Source organism: Pseudorca crassidens, chromosome 9, assembly GCF_039906515.1.
Source record: "Pseudorca crassidens isolate mPseCra1 chromosome 9, mPseCra1.hap1, whole genome shotgun sequence".
Lineage (NCBI taxonomy): Eukaryota > Metazoa > Chordata > Mammalia > Artiodactyla > Delphinidae > Pseudorca > Pseudorca crassidens.
Window position 1 is genome coordinate 36,514,735 of NC_090304.1, and position 18,274 is coordinate 36,533,008.

The 18,274-nt window shown below is 44.1% G+C and overlaps 1 protein-coding gene across 12 annotated transcripts in view; it reads right to left on the bottom strand.

The window, feature by feature from the left end:
- Window positions 1-18,274, bottom strand: part of NAV2 (neuron navigator 2) — a 403,679-nt gene that overhangs the window by 175,161 nt on the left and 210,244 nt on the right. The window contains exon 1 of one of the 12 annotated variants that reach the window (XM_067749647.1): window positions 719-1,079. The exons of 10 other annotated variants lie outside the window; for them this stretch is intronic. The gene's annotated coding sequence lies outside the window, so the exon portion shown is untranslated. Of the gene's footprint in view, window positions 1-204; window positions 575-718; window positions 1,080-18,274 lie in introns of those variants that run through there. One more of the 12 variants, XM_067749648.1, reaches the window with a different exon arrangement.

Genomic DNA, 18,274 nt, shown 5'->3' on the forward strand with positions numbered 1-18,274 from the left:
TGACTCAACCCGCAACCCCGTTTCCTAGTTAAGCCAAACAATTGAGAATTATCCAACTTTAAGAAAACAATGTAGCAGAGACATTCAAACAGAACAGACCAAAAAAAAAAAAAAAAAAAAAATCCAGAAAAAGAGAAACCAAGTATAATCTTTACAGAAGAAGAATTACCCACAAAAGTTGCTAAATCCCATCAAAGCAAATACCTTTTCCCTATGTTGGCGCTTTTAAAGAGTTACGGACACAATGCAAGTTAGAGTTAAAATAAAAAGCCTTTTGAGCTTAAGAGTATGAACTGGGCACAAGCCTTCACCGTAAGCAGGAAAACACGCAGGTTATCTGAAAGTCAAGGTTTCCCCCTTGGCGGTCAGGGAGTAGCTCCCCGGCCAGACTCTTTTCTCAGAAAAGCTTCAAAATATTTCCAAACTAGAACTGGAATTATTCTGAGAAGGGCGGGTTCCAAACTGGTGCTCCGCTAGGCACCGAGGTGGCCCAGCCTGCAGACATGAACCCTGCCGTGCCCTTCCTCAGGCAGCACTTGGAGCCGCGCAGCTCCGTCCCCGACGTCAGGGCAGCTGTCAGAGGGAAGGTGGCAGGGACATGGCTGAGCCCAGCACCCACACCCACCCACGGCCGCGCCCGCCCAGTGCAGGCAGGATACAGTGCCTCGGCCCCCGGAGAGCATGTCTGTGCCTGCAGAGTCACGATGACATGACTTACCCAGCGGCAGCCACTTTCTTCCGCAACGCTTCCCTAGGAAAACTTCTCCAGCCCGAAAGGCTGTCCTTCCAATTGTCACAAGTGTTTTCGGTTAAACTGCTCATGTTTCTAATTAACTTTTGTCATCCGCAACTGCTCCAGTGCCCAGAAGCCTGGCGGGATTAACGGCTGCTTCTTCTGCTTTCTTTTTTTTTTTTTTTTTGCCCTTTTTAAATACCTATGTTCTGCCGCCTTCTAGCAACAGAGTAAACTGTATACAGAGCGGCTTTTTATGATTTAAAAGTCAACGGCCGCCAAAGCCGAGTGAAGGCAGCCCCTTGTGGGACACGAGCCGGGAGAGCTCCCGGCAGAGGAACTGCTTCTCTTCACTCTCAGCTGCTCCGGGAAGCCACGGCTCCAGGGTGATCCAACGCAGACCTCCCAATGTTTTAAAACACATACATCTTCCTGACTTACTGGGGATTTGGGTTTGGAGTAGGGGCTGCTGCACGATCCTCCCTCACAAAACTCAAGGGGCGTTGCTGGATCCTTTCCTGGGGAGAGCCAGGGACTGCCTGGGAAACAGGCTCGCAGAACCCACCCACACTACTGGCCTTTCAGAGGGTCTCCTCGGGTGCGACGCTGCTCATGGAGGGCTTCCCGGGTGTCACAAGGTGCAGTGCTAGGCACGTTGTGAAGGGGGTTACCGCCCCCGTTTGACAAGACTAAGGCTCAGAGAGGGCAAATGACTACTCCTCAGTCACCTCGCTGGAAATGGACAAATCTGGGCTTTGGACCCAGGTCTCCTGACACAGCGTTCTTTGGGACTGCATCACAGCTACCTCCTGTGATAAAGAACACATCTAAACAACAGCCACGTAAATGACTAGAGTACTTCCGGGGCATCGCCTTTTGTATTGCTTGGGTATATTCACGATATCCACCGTGGGGGACAAACCAGCCCAGCCACTGGAAAGGAGCCAGCCTATGCCACAGAGGCCAGCGCCCTGGAGGAAATACTGGTGACCCTCCAGTCCCGAGTTCCACTCTCTCAGGACAGCTGTCCTTCCCTTTACTTGGGCTCGGATCTGGGGCAGAAGTATTCATTCATTCGTTCATTCAATATACTCATTCGTATCAATATTCAGTGAGTGCCTAGTATATGCCACACATTGTCTAGGCACTTGGGATGCCTCAGTGACAGTTGTCACAGATGCCCCAAGACCCCTGCTTTCACGGAGGTTACGCTCTGGCAGCGAGGAACAGATGATAACTAATGTAATTAATAAGTACATCTTATCATTTGGTAGCAGAGAAGCCCTAAAGAAAAAGGGGCTCTGGGGGCAATGTGCTCACAGGAGCTGCAACAAATCACGACCAGAGGTACGCCCCTCGTTCCTAAAGAAGTTTCAGGCGTGCTCCCTACTGAGCAGACGTACACGGATCAGTGTCACTGCTCTGCTCCCACACATTCCTTGGAACTCTTATAAAGCTTGCCTGAAATCCTCTGGACAAGAAATGCCCCTGCCTAGCGTTTCTGTGTGTTTTTAAACCTTAACACACACAGCTAGAAATCAGTTGTTACTAACTAGCTAAGGACAGATCCAGAGCTCAACAGATGGCTGGCTTGTCTAAGAGAAATGTGCAGACCAACCCAAGATGAGTGTCTCCTTTAGGGAAGGTGCCACGTGCAGGGAAGGAGCCCACGCAGTGTAGCCATGGTGGACACACAGGCGCTCCTCAGGCCATTCCCCAAACAGCTCCCAGAAACTCCTCCCTGTCTTGCAAACCCCAGCTCAAATGCCTTCCTCCTTTGTCAAGCTACCTGAGACCCTCGAGCTGAATGATGCAAACCCTCCGGTTTGCATCACATCACCTGGTATTTCTCCCTGCTCTGTTTTCCCAGGACACTGTCCATACCTCCCTTTTTATAAAAGCATTTGGAGGGCCACCTACTTACACCAGGCACTGGGAATACAGAGTTGAGTAAGATATGACCCTGCCCTCTAGGAACTCACTGCCCAAAGGGGCAGCGGACCTCCAAACAGAGCACAGAAACAATGTCAAGGCTCTAGAGGGCTGTACATGGTCCCAGGAGACCCAAGCATTGGGATCTCCTAATTCTCCCCAGGGAGTCTGGGAAAGCTTCATTGTTATTCCACAGGTTTGTAGATTCCTCCAGGGCAGAGATGACCCCCACCCCCATTCACCCTTGTATCCCAAAGCCTGCCAGAGCATAGAAAGTAGTAAATGGTTTCTGAACTGTTGGTTGGTAGTTTTGACCTTTGCAAGTCACATTGAAGGTAAGAGAGACTCAAAATTTGTGATTAGTCATTAGGGTTTTATTAAAACGTTTCAGTGCAAACTCAAGATCAGGACTCAGAGCTTCAGAATTTCTGCTTGGCATTTTGCCTGGGCTCCCCTGGTTACAGGATCATGGGGACATTTCAAGGCTACTCATTACAGCTGTAAGAGTCGTCCTGGAGGATGATTCTGAATTTGGTTTCTAGAACAGAAGTTCCCTGAGTAGGGCTACAGGGCACCTGAGAATCAGATCATCAATACTCTGACATTATGTCATAGCCAGAAAACCCCTTAACAGTGAAGGGGCTCCAGGTCATGAGTGGTCTTGTCCAGGTGAACTTGACATGTTTCTCTCATCCCTAGGGTATCGCATCAGTGATCTCAGATCTTGGTTGAAGTGGAAAGCAGCCATTTCTAATACAAGGCTTCTGTGATTCCCAGCATGAGACTTTCCTTACCAGGCTTCTGAGACAGTGAGATAAATGCAGGAGGGATGTGGGGAGGCAGGCCAAGCCTCAAGTTTTACACCAGCTGAAGGTGTGACCCCAGGTATGCCACTTTGCCCCTCTGGGCCTCTGTCGCTCCATTTGTAAGAAAGAGGATAAGCTTTTTCTCTAGAATCCTTTCAGCTCTGTTTCCATTCAAATCTCAGCGAGTCTCCAAGAGACCCTATGAGGCTGGGTCCCAAGAACGCAACTAAGTTCACTCGCTAAACAAGTGAGTTTCCCTGTGCTGCGACATACAGGTGTTTCTTTAATGTCAATCATTCCCCCTCCATGGTTCTCTTAAGATGCTTACCAATAAATGCAGAAAACTGGCTGGGTCAAGGTATACTCAACCTTGAATGAGCTGCCAGTGAATTCTAAAATGCTAGTATCCTATGAAAGTAAATGTGTGGGAGGGAGGGTAGGGGGAGTTCTTTAAAATTAAGAACACTGCTCTCTCTAATAACTAACAGCTCTAGTTTCTTTTCTCAGGTATAGGAACCTTTGTTGGAACAAAGGAATCTGAGAGAGCAAAAGGAGGAAAGCACAAAAGAAATGTTCTGACTACCAGTGTTCTCCCAATAATGGTATATGTGGTAAAGAGGTGAGATGAACATTTCTGATGGCACGTGGATAAACATTTTTATATTTTAAAAGTTACGTATTTATTTTATTGCATATCAGAAAAGATAAGTAGCCCATATATAAATCAACAGTTTCACAGATAGTAGATGTAGATTTAATTTGAGTTGATTTAAGGAAAATACGAAACAAATGAAAACACAAGCAGTTCACCAATGTGGCAAAAATCACGCAGAAAGTTTGTGAAAGACTAAAGTTGGGGAAACACTGTTCCATTAAATCAGAAATACTCATTTTATATGTAAAATACATAAGTATTTTAAAACTACCTGTTTTATACTCAATTTATTCTTTTGGAAAATGCAATCAACCAAAGAGAAATTAAATCAGAAGGCCCAAATAAGGACTAGGTTCAAAAACTAATCTGAAATAGCTACTTTTATAGCTTTATTTATTTATATGTATTTGTTTAGCAAGACATTTTGCTGAGAACTGCCCAGATCTGGGAACATGACCAGGCCTTTGTTTAGCCAAAGGTAATTTTAAGAATAACGGTCTTAAGTTTCGGACTACTAAACATAGTAAGAATAACACGTTACATCATGCCCAATAAACATCCCAAATATCTATATGTAAAATTAAAAATATCAAGACTCACCGTATGTAATAGACACCGGTATATTTTGCCCTAGTCCAGTTTTTAAAATGCTGATCACAGAGGCCCTGAACAGATTTAACGACCCGCCAGTGGACCACACCCTGCAGCCTGAACATCTCAGCTTTAAAAGGCCAGCTCGCCAGGTTCACCCACCACCAACTGACAAACCATCGCAAAAAGGAAAAGTCTCATTTGAAATACTGCAGAAACAGGAGGCCTTTGAAGAAGAGAAAAGGCTTTTTTTTTTTTTTTTTTTTTTTTAAAGAGTTTAGGGAGAGCATTAATCCTCCTGTGGGGAGGGGAAAGGTTTGTTTTTTCTGGCAACCAGCCTCAACCTTCCTTGACAGTAACCAAAATACTTTCTAAATGGAAATACTGTCCAAGGCAGATAAATAAGCATTTCTTCCTCTCTCCTTTCAAGAGGGCCAACACTGGTCCCCGGCCCCTTCTGTCCCCAGCTTCTTACTTAGGGAGACATTGGTGGTCTGGTCCGGATGGCAGCAGGCACCCAGGCAGTGAGGCCAGCTGATCTCAGCTCCAGTCACCCTACTGTGATTTTAGACCTGCCCTGGGGATGGTTCTTGCCTAAATCCTCTCCATCACCTTCAGGAAAAGGCCTGATAAAAGGTTCACAATTTCCTATAATTTGTCAAGGTATCAATCTTGAGCATTCAAATTTGTTCGGACAATTGAAACCAGTTTTTCGGGTTTTTTTTGTAAGTGCATGGACTCTAGCCATATGGGCTGGAGATTGTTTCCAGAGTTACTCAGGCCAGTTTCTTTACAACCATGTTAGCCACCGGACCACAGAGGGGCACAGAAATGAACCTCACTCAATCCACTTAGTGGTTCTTCAGGATGCCTGGAGCCTGGCCCGAGGCGCCTTCTCAACACTGCTGTGATCAATGTCTAAAATTGAGGGCATGGGCTTAAACATAGTTTCTCTCCAACTCCTTCTTTGAGAGGATCCTTGGAGGTACAGAAAGATGGAGAGGGGGGGTCAGGAGAAGTACCAAGAAAAGTGTACAAAAAGGGAAAGGGCATGGTGTAGAGGGAGCTGGGCTTTGGATTCATATTCTCTAAGGATCATTTTGTGTCCACAACTCCATAGGCTCCTAAAACATCCAAGTTAGAATAAGAATGATGATTTATATAAACAAATATTTTCTTTAAAGTTGTTCTGTTAAGTCAGTCCCTATCAAAATCCCAATGATGTTTTTGTTGAAATAGAAAAATCCATACAAAAATTTAGATGGAATCTCAAGGGACTCTGAATAGCCAAAACAATCTTGAAAAAGAACAAGTTTGGAGGTCTCATACTTCCTGATTCAAAACTTACTACAAAGCTACGGTAATCAAATCATTGTGATGCTGGCAAAGACAGTCATATAGATCAATGAATCAGAGAGGCCAGATATAAACCTTTGCATATATGGTCAAATAATTTTCAAGAATATTCAGTGGGGTAAAGACGGTCTTTTCAACAAATGTGCTGGGAAAACTGGATATCCATGTGCAAAAAAATGAAGTTGGATTCTTACCTTATATCATACAAAAATGAACCCAAGATGGATCAAAGACCTAAATGTAAGAGTTAAAACTATAAAACTCTAACAAGAAAACACAGGGCAAAAACTTCATGACACTGGGTTTGGAAATGATTTCTTGGATATGACACAAAAAGCATGAGCAAAAAAAAAAAAAAAAAATAGGTAAGCTGGACTTCATCAAAGTTAAAAACTTGTACATCAAAGGACATAATCAACAGAATGAAAAAACAACCTATGGAAGATAATACTTGCAAGTCATACATCTGATAAGGACTTGATATCTAGAACATATAAAGAACTCATATAACTCAACAACAACCTGATTGAAAAATGGGTAAAGGACTTGAATAGACATTTCTCCAAAGAAGATATACAAATGACCAATACACACACAGAAAGACATTCAACGTCTCTACTCACCAGGGAATGCAAATCAAAAACCACAATGAGATACCACTTCATACAAATTAGGATGGATATTATTAAAAACAAAACAAAACAGAAAATGACAAGTGTTTGTGAGGATGTGGAGAAACTGGAACCTTTGTGTACTACTGTGGGAATAGAAGATTGTGCAGCCATTGTGGAAAACAGAATGGCAATTCCTCAAAAGATTAAACATAGAATATGATCTATCAATTCCACTCCTGGGTATATACCCGAAAGAAGTGAAAGCAGGGACTTGAACAGATATTTGTACACCCATGTTCATAGCAACAATATTCACAATAGCCAAAAGGTGGAAGCAACCCAAGTGTCCATCAATGGTTAAACAATAGACATAGTTCGGATAAATGAATGAATAAGCTGAGTGTGGTGTATATACATGTATGCACACACACACAAACCCATACACCCGCACGCACACACAATGGAGTACTAATTCAGCCTTCAAAAGGAAGGAAATTCTGACACTTGCTACAATATGGATGAGCCTTGAAGACATTATGTTAAGTGAAACAAGCCAGCCATGAAAGGCAAATATTGTTTGATTCCACTTATAAGCGGTCCCTTGAGTAATCAAATTCATAGAGACAGAAAGTAGAAGGGTGGTTGCCATGGGCTGGGGGAAGGGAGGAATGTTCACAATGAAAAAAAAGAAAAAAAAAAAAGAAAAAGATTGTATTTGGCTGCAAGTAAACGAATTCTGACCACCACAGCCCAAACAGGTGAGGCGTTTACTACTTTATTTCCAGTGCTTAGCACAGGGTCTGGCACACAATAAGGGCTCAATAGATGTTTGTTAAACTGAAGTTTATCTTTGATGTTAATGAATCACATGAAATTACATAGTTTCGAATATTAATTTATTGTATGATTTTATTCTAGCTTGAAAAAATGTCTGCTTCAAAGGAATAGTGATCCTTTTTAAGAAACTTAAGCAGGGAAGCAAATGACACCACTAGACTTTTTCTTCCTTAAACTGGCCATCACTGACTCTTTGGTCAAGCTGTTTCTTCCGACTGGATGCTTCCTTGCCCCCCTCATTGCCTCACATCCCTACCTGACTTTCACCCCCCGCCAGTCTACCTTTCATGCCGTTTCTTCCAGGAAACCTCCCGAACCCCCAAACCAGAAGCCATCTCTTTTCATCTAAAGAGACGGAAGCCTCTGCCAGGCCTTCTCTGGGGTCCTGATATTTGCTGCCCTGCATTGTAGTTAGTGGTCACACTTAGCTTACTCACAAGAATGGCTGATGCACTAGGTCCCAGAAATGCTTGTTGGAAATCCATGCCTTTGTCCTTTCAAGACTGGCTCATTTCTCTTAGTGAAAGTGATGTACTGACAGGTGCCCAGAAATCAATAAACAAAGAACAACTATTACCCACACTGGATCCCTCCATATGGCTCAAAATTAAAATCAGGTATGCCTAGCTTATCCCTCTTGGCTAATCGTGCCAGTTGTTCTCTTTACAACTAAGTGAACTCAGAAGACTAGAATCCTTGGTGATGCTTTTAATGCGTTTCCTGCTATGAACGGTGAGAATTTTGCTATACTGGGTCATCAAAAAGATTACGTATAAACACGCCAGTACCTTATGAGGGCGTGGCCAAAAATGAATGTGCGGAATGTAATTTCATGGTAATTCTTTCTCTCCCGTGGCTTATTTTGGATAAAACCAAGTGAAACTATGGGTAATGAGGTCATTTGTTGCTCTAAATGGAGCTAAAAGGCAGTAAAAGAAGAGAGTACCATTTTCCTACATATTTGTCACTACATTTTCTCCAGCTTTACAAGGTACGTTTTCCAATCCTACTCAATGCCATAAAGAACTGGGGAAACTAAACAAAGGTTAACTTGCCTGAAATATTAGTATACAGCCGGGCTTATGGCTGACCTGGTAATAACACCTTAGAAAGAGAATTCTGAAAATCTTTCCCTCTGTCCCTCCCATACACCCTTTACATCAAAAAGTGTCCTATACATATTGGTAAGTGCTCCCACTCTGCTGGGTAAGGAGACAAATCATTTGACTGCTGACACCTGAAGGAAGATACCTTTAACAACAAAAAGCAGTCCCATTCTTCATCTTTCATTTCTTGAAGGCTTATCGCCGCCCAAACAACTCTTTCCTCTCTCTTGAACTCACTTGTTCAAAATCCCAAGCAATATGTTTGAAGAGAAAGTTTTTGTTTTAACTGGTCAAGCCATTTCTCTATCTTGTACCATATATGGCTATAAGTACAAAACTGGCTGTAGAAAACTTTCTCCCTTGCTTCAAGAGTGTATGAAATTTCACAGAAATGATAAACACTTTAAAGGGGGGCAAATCTCATTCTCGCAGGAGGTCACTGTCCACAGCTAACAGCTCTTTGGCAGAGTGCAATGGTTGTACACTATTATAAATACATCCCCCTAAGATGGAGCTGGTTAAGGAATGCTATAGACTCTCTTCGCCTAAGATACCAGCCCAGTCTTCTTGTTTTCTCTTTGGGCAAGGGATGGGCACTCCAAAATACGAGCTTCCAAACCAGTGTTAAAAAAGAATGCCTTCTATTAGACAACACAAACAGGCAGTAACAGAGAGAAGGGGTTCCAGGCTCAGGTAGGTTTAGAAAACAGAGGGCTAAAGAGTAGTCAGTTTTCTTGCCTGCAGGACTTCTCAGAGCCTTTAACATGCTCACTTGCGCTGGGAATATCCAAAATGATAATGGGATAGTATGAATCCCAAACCTATTTTTTGCCATAGAATTGATTTTATGGGATAGCTTAAGGAAACAGCCTATCATAGGATGCATTCTGATAAACTGTCCTAATGGAGGGGGGCAGAAAATGGGAATGTAACCAAAGGCAGGTAAGACTGCTGTCTAACAGGTAATAGTCACTAATCAGGAGAGCTACACAAAGGAGAAGGAAGAAGATGCACCTTTTTTCCCCCTGGGAAGTTGGAGATTGTGGAATGCTTTCATGATCTGCATTTTGAACACTAAATATCCTTAATATGTACCTGTTCCCTTTCATTTCAAAAGGATTAGAATAAGGCTCTGTACTAAAGCCAAAAAGCTACATGAAAACAGGAAGCAGCAGTCATGGCTGTGCAGGGGGATGTCTATAAAAGATTTCTATCAGCAGGCTCACTGTGACTCAGTCCTGACACACGGCAGCCATGAAAACTGATGTGACCTTGGACTGTATGAACACAGGAATGACATTTAGAAGAAGGGAGGTAAGGATCTTGCCCTGTTGTGCACAGCTCAGACCAGAGCTAGAATGGTGAAATCTTTAGAATTTTGGCCCTGGAAAGGCTTCTTAGAGATCCTCTACTTTAAGTCACTCATTTCCTCAAAAGGGAACAGATCCTTGGGCAGGTAATGACTTCTCCAAGGTCTCCCAATCAGTAACCGGCACAGCTGTTACCGAACCTAGGACACTGGGGCTTGTTAAATAAAGTAGCTTTGCTGGCCCTACCCCCCAACCTCCCAGTTCAGAATCTCTGGGGATGAAGCCAAGCAGCCGGAGGTCTGACTAGCTCCCCAGGTGACTGTCATCCAGGTGTTAAAGAATTCGTGTCTTACTACAACATGCTGAGAACATCTATCTATCTATCTATCTACCTACCTACCTACCTAGCTATTTACTTATTTATTTATGGCTGCATTGGGTCTTCACTGCTGCAAGCCGGCTTTCTCTAGTTGTGGCGAGCAGGGGTTACTCTTCATTGCGGTGTGCAGGCTTATTGCGGTGGCTTCTCTTGTTGCGGAGCACGAGCTCTAGGCATGCGGGCTTCAGTAGTTGTGGCACGTGGGCTCAGTAGTTGTGGCTCGCCGGCTCTAGAGCACAGGCTCAGTAGTTGTGGCACACGGGCTTAGTTGCTCCGCGGCATGTGGGATCTTCCCGGACCAGGGCTCGAACCCGTGTCCCCTGCACTGGCAGGTGAATTCTTAACCACTGCGCTACCAGGGAAGTCCTGCTGAGAAATCTTTAACTTGCCCAGGATAAGGACTAGGATCTGAGGGTGACCGTAAACTATTCTCAGCAAGGAGTGGCTGAAATGAAGGAGACATTCAGCTTGGAGAAGAGAGGATCTGGGAAAAGGTGAAAGTGGAAGAAACCTTCCTCCTGAGGTGTCTTCCTTTCCCTTTGATTTTTTTCACCCACTGACAGTGAAGCATCAAAAAGGATTAAAGCAACACCTGTCAGGGCAGGCCCATGACTCAGGGCTGCTCTGCGGACAGCGAGAGGTCAAGGGCCCACGACAGCATGGAAGGTGGGAGCTCCCCGGGCTCCACGGCCGAGGAGGCGGGGTGAGGCGGGGAAGGGAGTGTTCGCAGCAATTGTGGAAAAGCGGAGTTGACCCAACCTGCTTTTATATGTTCTCTGCTCTACTTCTACCAGAGCAGCTCTCTTTACAAGTAAGATTTTATTTGATAAAAGGTTTCCATGGGGAAAAAAAACCTGTAACAACGTTAATAATCCTATATTAATAAGAACAACAGTCAACACTGACAGAGCCTGCACTTTGTGCAGACACTGTGCTAGGAAGCACTTTCATTGTATTGACTTTTTTCTTTTGCATTAAAAATCCAATGAGATAGGTATGAGGAAACTGAGGCATGAGGCTTTAGGTGCCTCGAGATCAAACAGATTAGTGCCAGGCAACTTTATTTCAAAGTCTACATTTCAGCTACACTCCCAGTCTACCCGCCTGAAGACGAGACCCTAAACTGGACTCTCAAAGTACGTGCTCTTTTGGTACAAGATAACGGTATTTTCATCAAGTCTTCCATCAACAGCTTTCAGAGATGCTACAGTGAAATTCTCTGACCTTTAACTCCTTCCAGGAGGAAAAAGAGAATTGTTCTCTCCAGGAGACTCTTCTTAAAAAATGGGGATGTCAAACAGCCGGGCAATAACTTAAGTATGGTTTTTTGTTCTTCAGAATTTAGGATGCTGGCAAAATGCAATCTTTCTGCTGTTATTTTTTCTGCCAATCAAAATCGGCAGCCAACCAAAGAACTAACTTATTGTATTTCTCCAGGGGAATCAATGCAGAAACTGAGAGCTGAATTGGACTATTATTCACTATCTATGATTGTATTATGCCAAAAGTGCAGGAACAGGAGGGAAAAAAAGCAGTCATTTATCCTGATTCTGCCAAGTATGCAGACACGTGGTATCAGATAGATCAAATAATTCCGGGGCTTCGTGACCGTCACTGATCTACACCCAGCTCTACCAGACTTCTGAGCCTTTTCACCTGACAGTTGTCTCCTTAATGGAAAAACAGAATTTTTCTTCTGGAAAAAAAAAAAAAAAAGACATATGCCGAGGTAGAAAATGTCCCTAAAGACGGCTCATCAGCCTTATTCATCCAAATCGGGAAGCAATTTCCTTCAAGTGTCTGTTTTGTTTTATACAACAGGCCTGGCTGTGACAAGTTGGGGGTAGATTGAGTTTTTGTAAGTGAAGCACTCATTTAGAGCAATCTAATAACTCTGTTGTAAAGCTAAGACGTCTTTTAAAAACCAGAGAATCATGAGGAGGTGGAGAGAACGGCAAGGTCATTGTTTTACTCTGCTCTGTGCAACTCACACCACCCTAAGCATCGTGCAAACACAGGACTCTGTGGATGGGGGCAAGTCCAACTTAATAGCCCGGTAACCTTGACCTAGTCATTTAGTTTAGTTGAACTCCAGCTTATTCATAAGTAAAACTAAAACTAACATCCCTAACTACCATTTACTGAGTGCTAACCAGTGCCAGGTACTGTGCAAAGCACACTAAATAATTTCATTTACTGAATTCATTTAATTAATGATTTCATTCATTCACTCATATCTCACGAAGTGGGTTTACTGCAGCTCAGAGATGTTAGCAACTTGCCCAAGGTCATGGCTGGGAAGCAACAGAGCAAGAATCTGAACACTAAAGTCCATGCTCTTAACCCACGCACTTCACTAAACGGAGTCGGTGACCGAAGCTCTCTTCCTTCACTATAAGGAGCAAAGGAGCAATGATGGGAGAGCATTTTGCAAAAGTATCTGCATACAGACTCACTTTCACCCCCCCACTAACATTGGGCTTTCTTAAAGCAAAGGATAGCTGTACCCAGTCCTGGTGGAATTGTCCCATAAGCAGAATGGGGCCAGGGGGTACCCTAAACGCTCTCCCTGACCCGATTTTATAGAGGGAGAAAAAGCTGCGCTTCTTGGGGCCCCGTGCGTTCCAAAGTGCCCACGGATTGTAAGACGCTTCCCACGGCCCCATCCAGGCTGACCGCAGATCGCTGGCAAGCTCCCTCTGTTCCTCTGTGAACCAGGGCCCCGTGCAAGTCAGGCTTTGGCCTGTGTGCCTTGTCCACCTCACCAGGCTCACTGGAGGCAGCCCAGATAATACACAGCTCTCACTGTCTGCCGTGATGACTCAGACACTCCTGGCAACATCTGCTCTGTTTCTGTAAGACTCAAAGGGCTCTTTACATGAATGACGGTGAAAAGCAGTCAAGAAGCTTCTCACCCGTGTGCAGGGCTATGAGATATAATGTGGAAACCAGGCACGCTCAGGAACCAGCTTGGAGGTTTTAGCGCACACTTACACATGCCCAAGCTTATTAAATGTTGTTCCAGGGGATCTTTGTCATCTTGAATAATGAATTCTGGAGGTACAGTAACCAGGAATATCATTGAGGCTCAAAGTTATTTGGTGATGTTTCTCCTTGGAATCCTGAAACCACCACAACATGTAGTGTCTGTTCCTCCATCCATCAGATCCCATTCCATCCCTCCAACGTTTCTGACTCTTCTGAGCCCTTTCCCAGGTGCTGGAGATACAGGAATAGATATGAAATCTATGCCTTTAAGGGGTCCTAAGTCTTATAGGTGAGACAGACCATAGAGGAGAAGTAACAACAAAGTGTGAAAACACTGTGATAGGAGAATGCTTATGGAACTCTGGGTGGCAAGTGGGTTACCTCACTCAGTCTGGGAGCAAGAGGCAGCCCCAGAAGTCTCATTCAAGCCATGGTTCGTCACCCCTGCATAGAACTTTCAGAACTCAATTCTTTATAAAGTATTAAAAGGAAATAAAGTGTCCAGGCACCCAAACCAAATGATTAAAATAAAAATATATAGATTCTCCACTTGATCAGGGTAAAATCTGGTCAGCCAAATGCACTCATGACAATAATGACGACCAGGAGTTCTGAGGGCATAGCCATTGCCTCCAGGCATAATGAAAAATGGGACACATAACTCAATCAGAATGTTATTCTTCCCCACTCACCCAGCACGCATATACTCCCTTCATTCAGCACACGTACTGAATTTATTTCCGCAGTGAAGGATCCTTACAAGTCACCTCCCAGTCCGGGCTGGAAAAAACAGACACGTAGACACCACACTCATTCTTTCCCAAATTTGGCTGACAAGCCAAAAACAAAGTGGATGGTCTCGACTGTTCTCAAACCAACTACTGATCAAGTCCCTCCCAGCTGTCAATCCAGAAGCCACAAGTTCAAGGCAAATGGCTAAACCTCCTCTATCAAGAGACACGTGGCGCAATAACAAAGATATAAATGAGTGAAAGAAACCCAGCTGCAAGCTTAGACACCCAATTTGGGACTTAAAGGAGGACATGACGGCAGGAAAAGGCAACTAGCATTAGCCCCACACTAACTAGGACCGAGCTTGGCAAGCAGGTTCTTTTCCTGAATTTTCACAACCACCCAACGAGGAGAGCGGTGTCAAGTCTATTTCACAGAACAATAAATCAGGTTCAGGGAGACTGAGTCACTGGCCTGAAAACACATAGCAGGTGAATGCAAAGGTGAGATTCAAGCCAAGGTCTGTCCAACATGGAGGCTACAGAGGGCTGCCCCACCCTCACTCTCCTTTGAGAAAGTAGTAGAGCCGGGACCAAAGCTATGCAGTTGGGGGTGGGAGGTGGGTTGTGGGCTAAGCAGTGGGTAGTAGCATCTTTCTGGGAAGCCACCGCCTGTTAGGGTAATGGGAACAGCAGAATTTCTGTTACGATGGGAGACTTGTTTCTGTTAGGAGAATTCCTTAATAAGCTACCTGGGCCAGAGGCTGAAGTCCTAGGAGAACCTGTATGTCTTGCAGAAGATAAAGGAAATAATTGCTTGGTCCCATCAAAAAGAGAAAAAGAGGGAAAAGAAGTGGGCAGGACAAGCAAGGTAGGGGACACGTGATGTGCAACACATCCCTCCCGGTGACATCACCTTAAACCGCCACAAAAGCTACAGAAACTAACACACCAAAAGCAATTATACTCCAATAAAGGTGTGAAAAAAAAACTGGAAATGCTGGCTGTGAGTGGGTTTCTCCTGGAAGCCATCACGGAAATAGGTTTCTGTGTTCAGCGTGAGGGTGGAATGGAGACAACCTTCCAAAAGAGCAGCTGGGGGAAGCAGTCCATAGGAACTCGCAGAAATTCTGAGGTGGGATCCAGGCTGTTCAATCAGATCTCCCAAGAGCGGAAGGTCTTTGCCAGTATGTGGGCTGTTTAGTGCAGGTCTGGGACAACTGATCCCTAGTTACACCAGCCACCGCCTGCGTCGGCATCAAGCCATGCATCTCTTCCTCCTGGCCTTGGTTTGCTCTCCTTTACCTCACCCAGCACAGCACTCCCACCTCCCTAACCCATTTCTCCTGAGAGGGTCACAGCCCATCTCATCCTCTTCTCATCTCTCCATCCTCTGTCCTTCACAGGCCTTAGCCCTTGGTGCTTACCTTGCCTGGTCCAGACTTAGTTCAATCTAAGTACCTATGTCCTCTAGGACAGAGGTCAGCAAACCAGGGCCTGACGGTCAAATCTTTTTTTTTTTTTTAAATTGAAGTACAGTTAATTTACAATGTTGTGTTAGTTTCAGGTGTATAGCAAAGTGATTCATATATATATATATATATATATATATATATATATATATATATATATATATATTCTTTTTCAGATTCTTTTCCATTATAGGTTATTATAAGATATTGAATACAATTCTCTGTGCTACAATAGCAGGTCCTTGTTGTTTATGCCCACAACCTTGTAAATAAAGCTTTATTGGAACACAGCCATGCTCATCCTTTTGCATATTGTCTATAGCTGCTTCCTTACTACAATGACAGAACTGAGTACTTGCAACAGAGATCCTATGCCCCGTAAAGCCCTAAGTATTTACTATCTGGACACTTAAGAGAAAGTCTGCTGACCTTGCTCCAGAATATTAATTCCTCGAGGCCAGGGGTTCTGTTTCACTCATCTTTTTTTCTCCAGTACCTGATACAGGGTAAATGTTTGATTAAGTGGTTGAATGCGTGCACGAGGATTAGATAAACATCATTAGGTCAGTTACTGCAAAGATACAAATTAGAAATGCTTTTAATAACTGAAAAGAGATAATTCTAGCTAACTATATTCTCTAGTTAAGTCAGTTAGCAGCAACAACAGAGACTTTACGTTTCAATACATATTGATTCGGTTTTTTCTCAGAAGCATGTTAGCCCATCTCTCTTCCTTAGTACTTGTGTCTAATTGAAAGCGCCGCGTGGTGCTTCAAGCTGCACATCTCAACACCAGTATTCATCACTGAAGAATCACAGACGTAGCTTTCGATGTTATTTGGAAAGAGGATCATTTTCCTTCAGTTAAATGGTGAAAAGTATTGCTTTTCGGTACATATACCAAAAATACCAGTTTATGTCCCTATCGTTTACTCTTCATGATTTTAACAATTAAAAACAGCTCAATATCTTATGGAACATATATTGTATAAAAGGCACTATTCTAAGCAATTTACTTGCATTGCCTAATTTACCCCTCACAATAACCCTAAGTAGTAGATCCTGCTACATCCTCATTTTACAGATGAGAAAACTGAGGCTTGGAAAGATTATGTGGCTTGTCCAATGTCAAATGACAGGTACACATCTACTGGCTCCTGAGGTGTAAATCATGATCCTACAGCTCATTCATTCATTTACTCCACCAACAAATATTTACCTAAAGTCTCTAGATACCAAGTGCTGTGATGGCAATGGACAGAAAAGAGAAGAAGGCTCAGTCCCCCCCTGCAAATGAAGGATGGACGAGATAACCACAGAGCGTGATGAGGACAACCAGAGAATAAGGGCCGGGTGCTGTGGGAACACAGAGGAGGGGTTTCAAACTGAGCCCAGGAAAAGCTTTCTAGAGGAAACAAAGTCTGAGCTGAAACCTAAAAGGTGAAGCAGAAACTTGGTGGGAAAAAAGGGTGAGGAACGAGGAGGGCAGAAAGCATTTCAGAGACAGACCAGCACCGACAAAGGCGGCACACTTGAGAGAATAAAGGCCCCTGCATGAAACTACTAACTATTCCATAAGGCAGAAGCTTCAAGTGAGACAGCAGACCAGCTCCCTCTAAACAGTCAAACACAGAGGAGACATGGTAATTCAGTATTCCAAGGTTCACCCGACAAGTCCCCCCTTCTCAACAAAAGTCATTTTCTTCTTTATGAAAATCAGATAACTTCTGGGCTTCCTAGGTGGCGCAGTGGGTAAGAATCCGCCTGCCAATGCAGGGTACACGGGTTCGAGCCCTGGTCCCGGAAGATCCCACATGCTGTGGAGTAAGTAAGCCCGTGCACCAAAACTACTGAGCCTGCGCTCTAGAGCTTGCGAGCCACAACCACGGAGCCCGCGTGCCACAACTATGGAGCCCACGTGCCACAACTACAGAGCCCGCATGCCACAACTACGGAGCCCGCGTGCCACAACTACAGAGCCCGCGTGCCACAACTACTGAAGCCCGCACACCTAGAGCCCGTGCTCCGCAACAAGAGAAGCCACCGCAATGAGAAGACTGCGCAATAAAAAAAAAAAGGAAAATCAGATAACTTCTGATTGCAGACTCCCTCCCACCAAAAACTGAGGCCCTGATGGACTCAGTGAAACCATAAAGGCCGGTAGAAAGTCAACACTCAATAAATACGCACCAAATGAATGCACTGAATTGGCACAGTAAAGCTGTGCACCAGCTCTGAGTTAAAATGATTTATTTTTATTTATTTTTTAAAGGTAAGAAGTAGATTTATTTAGAAAGATACACATTCCACAGGCAGAGTGCAGGCCATCTCAGAAGGTGAGAGGCCAAAATGAATTGTTAACTGGAGATAGTCAGCTACCAAGCTTTGGAGACGGAGGAATGTGAAAAAACAGTATGATTTTAATAGCTGGTACCAGAGCTCCTCTTAGAAGCTTTGTTTAAGAAATACCTTGGATATGGGCCACCACATCCAAGGAAGTGTGTAAAATGAGGCTCTGGGGCATGGTCTGCAAGGAGACAAGAAAACAGAGAACAACTGCTTGGCATACGAAAGGGAGAGGGAGAAGAGGAGAACTGAACAATACAGTAGGAAGCTGGAGTCTTAAAAACAAAACAAGATGTGGTCACTGAGAAATTCCCAGGGGCAGGGAAGCTGAAGGACTTTTAAGAACAGGAATATCCAATATTCAATTTGAAGGTGTTCGTCCTGCAACACTGTAACCCCTCTATGGCCTTAAACTTTC